Below are 5,710 nucleotides of genomic sequence, written 5' to 3'. Positions count from 1 at the left end.
TGTAGGGAAACCTCTTTGTCTTGTTGATTTTCTCAAGTTTTCTTCGATTCGGGCTTCAACAGGGGTTGTTTATGCATTTTCAAGCACTACAAGGACCATTTTCACTATTGTAACAAGTTACAACTTGTTGGTAACTGATTAAAGGTCACTATACTTCTTTTATTTTGTCGAAAATAACATCCCTATTGATCATGGTTCTCCCATTTGCTACATGATACAACTTGTAACTACCGGTAGAGAGATACCTATTGAACATGTGATTTCGCACACAAGAGGGGTGATGGTGAATTGTGTGTTTCAGAAAAACATGGTTTTAAAAAACTTTTGAAGTTAAAATCAGAGTTTTGAAAACATGTTTTTGAAGGAGTTTAAGATTAAGCAATGGAAAGATAAAATTGCAGAAAATACCATGCATAAATTAAAGAGTTAAGGGAAAAAAGAAGACACAGAAAATTGTAGAGGTTTGGTCGAACTAAGAAAAGTTCCTACCCCTCTACCCAAGAATTGATCTTGAGAGTACCCAATAAACTTAAGAACTTTTAGTAGGTTAAACTATCAAACCCCCTTATACAAGGAAAAATGAAGTTTATGGTTATCTTCTAACCAAACATCAAACTATGGAGTGAAACGGCAAGTCTTTCTTCCAAACAATGGATTGAAGCGTGTAAGACCCCAATTTTGGGCCCTAAGATCCCTCATGGCCCATAACATATCATATCATGGCCTCAAGGATCATTGCATGCCTTAGTCCCCTCCTAGTGGGTAGATTGCCTTGTGGTTTGTTTCTTGATCACCAAGCATACTTTGCATTTGTATATCTTTGCTATTCATATGTTTATCATTCAAAAGTACAAAAATATTGTCAGTCTAACCTTGTTGCTTGCAGTTGAAGCAATCATCAGCAATTAGGTCAAAGACAGTCAACAGTCAGTCAAAGAAGTGGATGGTGGCCATTCTTGCAGAATTTGGGCACCATGATCAATAATCAAGAGCTCATATAGCTTGGGACATCATTTGAAGTCAAGGTCTCAAGGAATTAGGGTTTGGAATTCATCAGAAGAGGTTCAGTCAGTGCAAAACCCTAGAAAAGTCAAACTTGGTCAACTGTGGATTTAATCAGGGCTTTGATGGATGGAATTGATCTGAAGGAGCTCATTCATGCTTATATAAGCCTCATCTATCATGCCAAACCTCATCATGGAAGAAATCAAGTCAAACAGAAAATTTCCAGAAATAGAAAGTGGACCTGTAATTTCAACTGCCAAAAATGGAAACTTCTTGATCTTAAACTTACATCATGATACAAGCTTCAAATGAATTTTTGCCCAACATGAAAGTTGAAGATCTTGTTCTCCCATTTTCAAAAAGTCCAAGAACTCCCAAATCCCATGTGTGATTGTCAAGATATGATCAATTCAATTTCACAAAATCATGAACTTCAAAGGGCCATATCTCTCACACCATAAGGCCAAATTTGGTGGGGTTTTTTCCTACAAACCACATTTTTCCTCCTCTTTCCAAAAATATAAATTTCATTCATCAAAACCTTGCCAATCAAAATGGCATTTTTTGACCTTCTCCTTTTAAATTCAAAGTTTGACCAAACTTTGACTTTTTGAATTAAGACTTTTTTCACCATTTTGCCAATTGAGATTGCTTTCAAATCATATTTGTGACTTGCTCCAAACCCTAAATCATGTTCATATCACCATTACACTACCATGTTGGACAAAAATTCAAAATTGGCATGATATGCAAATGGCTTCATAAGTGAGAGTACAAGTTAGCAATTCATGTGCAAAGGTAAAACAGCAGAGCATTGATCATTGGCAGCCTGTTTTTCAAGCCCAAACTCGAGCAAGAATTCACACCCTCCACTTCATTTGTACAAGTTTAGTAAAATGGCAAATTGGTTTCACTTGACTAATCCAACTTAGCATTTCCATTAGCAAGGCTAAACAGACAATATAAACTCAATTTCCTGCTGATTCACAACCCTAGAGACTGCAGCCACAGACCAAAAACCTTCATACTCTATCATTCTCCATTTTTGCATTTGGCATTTTCTGCTCAAAACACGAAAACCCTTGAACAACTTGGATTGATTCTTCATCTGGACATTCTTTGGAACTCCTTTCGAGCACAAAACATCCTCTGCACAGCTTTCATCATGTTCTGTTTTCAAAGAAATCTTTCAATGGCAGTTTGGGTTTAGAGTGGAACCAAGCTTGTTTGAACAAATTTCCTTCAAGCATTCATCACTATCAACTATCATTGGCAACTGCTTGCACTCGAATCAACCAAAACAACACTGTATCATTAATTTCTTCAAATCAGGTAGGATTTTCGACCAACCCTTTTCTCAAAATGATGACATGCTTATGATAGTTCACTTCATGCTGATTCCAATGAATATTAGTTTGCATTAAATGGTGAACTATGCTGTCTGAAATCTTGGTTTTCATTTTTATGAATAAATGCATTTCCATCGATTTGACTTGGTTATGATGAGTTAGAGAAAATTGGAATCATATTTGTGTTGAGGGATGTTTGATGATGCTATTTGTATGCTTGATTGCTGCTTCTGGAATTTTTTGTTCTTGGTCGAATGCATGATGATGAATGTATACACGCTGCTGTTGCTAAACCTATACCCGGTCCAGATTTTTTCATGATTAATATTTGCTTTGTTGTTGGTTGATGTTAGATGATGTTAGTTATTGCATGAACATCGATGCTGGTTATGTTTATTTTGTTCATGGTTGATAAATGATGATGAATGTATGTTGCTGTTTGTTTAAACCTAGCTCTGTCCAGAAATTCGCATGATTATGTTTGTGTGTTGCTGAATGATGTGCTATACCAATACAATGTTGTTTGTGTGGTTTGGTCGAGTCATTTTGTTTTGATGTTGGTGACAACATGAATGTGCCCTGCTATTAAACCTTAAGCTGCCCAGAAAATCTCATGAATATGCTTATGCTGTTGTGTGGTTGATGTTTGAACTTGTTTGGATGTTGATTAAATGTGCATGAAGTTTGCCATGGCTGCTGTAAACCCTAGGGTTTCTAAAAACCAGAAAGTTTGAACTTTGGTTGATCAGTTTACTGTTCTATTGGCTGAGAGCCAATCAAAACATTCTATTTGCCTTGCCCAAAACGCATAGCTTCAGTTAGTGAGGCGCTTATTTACAACTCTGCCATTCAGTTGACCAATGTTGACATCTTGCCATGCACTTTGTTCATGTTGCTTCAATTATTCATCCAACTTCACAAATTAATTTCTCTTTCAATTTTCATCCAAAAATTATGAAATTTTTTCCTCATGTTCACAAATGTTGTCTAGTTTTTTATTGTGAATTTTAATTAATTTTTCAGTGGCTGGATTTTAAATGATAATTGTTTTTCCAACATGTATGCCAAAATGATACCTTGTGCTATTCTCTTTGTGAAATACTCATGTTGTATCCAATGAGCTTGAAATTTTTTGTGGTGAAACTAGACACATTGACCTTCATTTCCATATAAAGTTTGTGCATTTCCCATTTGTGGTTTGTGAGTTACAAATTTTTGAAGTTATGTGTTGCATTTGGTGTTACATGAATGACATGCAATTTCACAATTTTTGTTCACATGCTTCCTTACATCGAAATGACCCCAAATTTTGCATGATCCCTCCCTTACATGTCTAGTTCATGTGTGAATTTTCTTGGGATTAATTGGGCTGTTTTCCATTTATTTGAGATTTTTCTTTCCTGCCTAGTCAATGGTTGACTTTTTATGCTATATGTTGCCAAATCCTTTGGGAAATTCTCATACCACATTGTATGATCATGAAATTTCATATGTGATAACTAGACATCTTGAGCTTTGCATTGGTGTTGATTTCATTCATTTATCATCTGTTTTCAATTTGATATGATTTTTTGAAGTTGACCCATGTTTGTTGACTTTCATTGTGCTTACTTGAAATTATGTTGACTTCATGATTTTAATTGACTGCCTTCCTCTCATCCAAATGCATTGAAATTTGACATGCCTACCATGCTAGATGTTAGGATTGAGTGTGATTTATTTCATGATTTTTGAGATTGTTTGAGTTGACTTTTGGATGAAGTCTTGCTGTTGACCTATTTGTGCTTCCTCTTGCCATGTTTTGACTTCTTTGGTTTACAAAATGACAATGATGCATGATTTGATTATGAATCCAATTGAGAATGCTTCTTGAATGTTTAGACTTGGTTTGGGTTGACTTTTCCTTGCTGCCTTGACTTTTTCTTTCATCTTTGACCCTAGGCTAGTCCTAGTGGTCTTCTAAGCTTATGTTGAGTTCATCTGTTTCAGGTTAAGCACCAATGCCTTGAGGATCATTCAAATGTGTTTTAGTTTGATTGTTTAATGTGCTAACCTTTTTTTTGTAGGTTGACTCATGTAACTTGAGTCTTTGTGCCTTGCACAATTGGTCCCTCTGTGGTTGACTATTGGTTCATTTTCTTTTGATTTTGACTGTTGAGCTGTTTACTAATAAGTTTGACTTTTTCAGGTACTTTAGTTGCTTAAGTTCTTTGAACTTGCTTGCTTTGCTATTTAGCATTTGCTTTTGAGGTATAATTACTTCTTCTTCATGTAGTCTGGAGACCCGGTCTGTTATTTGACCGGGCAAACTGTCTGAAGTCCTCCTTAAGAGGCAATGCCTGTGTTTGTTTAAATTTGTCCTAAGCAGGAAAAGTCCTCATTTGAGGCAATTGGTGGAAGGTAGGGATAAGCAATCTATCCCCCACTATTCAGTGTGTCCTCTCTTTGCTCCCATTACATGGTTGAAGCGTTGAGATAAAAAACCCAAGATCTAATCGAGTCAATAATGGGGAAAGAGTTCCATCTTTCTGAACTCCCCCACTTTCTATTATTTGATGCTCTCCCTGATTAGGGATAGAAGCAATGAGGCACACCCCTCATCTCCTTTTCATCTGCTTCACCTTAGCCTCTCAATGGCAAGGTTAAGAGCGACCTTTACCTATTACAGTGGACTTTCAAAGTCAAACCCTCTTGTGTGAGCCCCCATTGTTTTGGCTATAGAGTGTGTTGTTTGCTATTCATTGATTGAGTGATTGCTTCATGTGCACTTGTTTGCCTGTATGCTATGCATTTATCATCATCATCAATTGCCATTAATGCATGATCATCTCATTTGTATTTGTGATGCTATCATTGTTGTTTACCCATTGAGGACAATTGTAAGTCCATCTCTTTTGGCCATTGCTCCTATGACATGGAAGTGAGTATAAGACCATCACCTTGGCCACTCATTTTATCCCTGCTCATTGCTTTGTTTGTTTGTATGTGAGGATACAACTGTAAGTCCCTGCAAGTTGGCATCTGTTATCCTGTGATCATAGTTTGTTTTATCTGTTTGTATGTGAGGTTGCAGTTATAAGTCCCTGTAAGTTGGCATCTGCTTTCCTGTGATCATAGTTTGTTCATCTGTTTGTGTGAGAGGTTGCAATTATAAGTCCCTGTAAGTTGGCATTTGCATTCCTGTGATCATATTGTTGCTTTTGTTCTTGTATGTGAGGATCCATTATAAGTCCCAGTAATGTGGCATTGGATTTCCTAGGACCATACTGTGGAGTTAACCTAAGTCCAGACAGATTGGCAGTTAATTTCCATGTTTCATCTTTGTTTTTTTTCCTTTTGAGGAGATTGGTGTAAGT

Source organism: Lathyrus oleraceus, chromosome 7, assembly GCF_024323335.1.
Source record: "Lathyrus oleraceus cultivar Zhongwan6 chromosome 7, CAAS_Psat_ZW6_1.0, whole genome shotgun sequence".
Classification (NCBI taxonomy): Eukaryota; Viridiplantae; Streptophyta; class Magnoliopsida; order Fabales; family Fabaceae; genus Lathyrus; species Lathyrus oleraceus.
Note: the sequence above shows the minus strand (reverse complement) of the source record.